Genomic DNA, 2,008 nt, shown 5'->3' on the forward strand with positions numbered 1-2,008 from the left:
GCCAGTAGGGATGAGCCGAACACCACCGTGTTCGGTTCTAATTCGAACTTAGAACTCAATGTAAGTCTATGGGGGATAGAACTCGCTCTCACCTTGCTCTGGAGATACATGGAGAGAATTCATAGATGCTATGGGAGCGTCATGGATGCTATGGGAGCGTCATAGATGCTATGGGAGCGTCATGGATGCTATGGGAGCGTCATAGATGCTATGGGAGCGTCATAGATACTATGGGAGCGTCATAGATGCTGAGGGAGCGTCATACATAGATACTATGGGAGATTCATAGATGCTGAGGGAGCGTCATAGATACTATGGGAGCGTCATAGATGCTATGGGAGCGTCATAGATGCTATGGGAGCGTCATAGATGCTGAGGGAGCATCAATATACAGATACTATGGGAGCGTCATGGATGCTATGGGAGCGTCATGGATACTATGGGAGCGTCATAGATGCTGAGGGAGCATCAATATACAGATACTATGGGAGCGTCATGGATGCTATGGGAGCGTCATAGATACTATGGGAGCGTCATAGATACTATGGGAGCGTCATAGATACTATGGGAGCGTCATAGATACTATGGGAGCGTCATAGATACTATGGGAGCGTCATAGATACTATGGGAGCGTCATAGATACTATGGGAGCGTCATAGATACTATGGGAGCGTCATAGATACTATGGGAGCGTCATAGATACTATGGGAGCGTCATAGATACTATGGGAGCGTCATAGATACTATGGGAGCGTCATAGATACTATGGGAGCGTCATAGATACTATGGGAGCGTCATAGATACTATGGGAGCGTCATAGATACTATGGGAGCGTCATAGATACTATGGGAGCGTCATAGATACTATGGGAGCGTCATAGATACTATGGGAGCGTCATAGATACTATGGGAGCGTCATAGATACTATGGGAGCGTCATAGATACTATGGGAGCGTCATAGATACTATGGGAGCGTCATAGATACTATGGGAGCGTCATAGATACTATGGGAGCGTCATAGATACTATGGGAGCGTCATAGATACTATGGGAGCGTCATAGATACTATGGGAGCGTCATAGATACTATGGGAGCGTCATAGATACTATGGGAGCGTCATAGATACTATGGGAGCGTCATAGATACTATGGGAGCGTCATAGATACTATGGGAGCGTCATAGATACTATGGGAGCGTCATAGATACTATGGGAGCGTCATAGATACTATGGGAGCGTCATAGATACTATGGGAGCGTCATAGATACTATGGGAGCGTCATAGATACTATGGGAGCGTCATAGATACTATGGGAGCGTCATAGATACTATGGGAGCGTCATAGATACTATGGGAGCGTCATAGATACTATGGGAGCGTCATAGATACTATGGGAGCGTCATAGATACTATGGGAGCGTCATAGATACTATGGGAGCGTCATAGATACTATGGGAGCGTCATAGATACTATGGGAGCGTCATAGATACTATGGGAGCGTCATAGATACTATGGGAGCGTCATAGATACTATGGGAGCGTCATAGATACTATGGGAGCGTCATAGATACTATGGGAGCGTCATAGATACTATGGGAGCGTCATAGATACTATGGGAGCGTCATAGATACTATGGGAGCGTCATAGATACTATGGGAGCGTCATAGATACTATGGGAGCGTCATAGATACTATGGGAGCGTCATAGATACTATGGGAGCGTCATAGATACTATGGGAGCGTCATAGATACTATGGGAGCGTCATAGATACTATGGGAGCGTCATAGATACTATGGGAGCGTCATAGATACTATGGGAGCGTCATAGATACTATGGGAGCGTCATGGATGCTATGGGAGCGTCATAGATGCTGAGGGAGCGTCCTAGATACTATGGGAGCGTCATGGATACTATGGGAGCGTCATAGATGCTGAGGGAGCGTCATAGATAATATGGGAGCGTCATGGATGCTATTGGAGCGTCATGGATACTATGGGAGCGTCATAGATGCTGAGG

The sequence above is a fragment of the Nanorana parkeri genome, unplaced genomic scaffold (assembly GCF_000935625.1).
Source record: "Nanorana parkeri isolate BGI_ZX_2015 unplaced genomic scaffold, ASM93562v1 scaffold2945, whole genome shotgun sequence".
NCBI lineage: Eukaryota > Metazoa > Chordata > Amphibia > Anura > Dicroglossidae > Nanorana > Nanorana parkeri.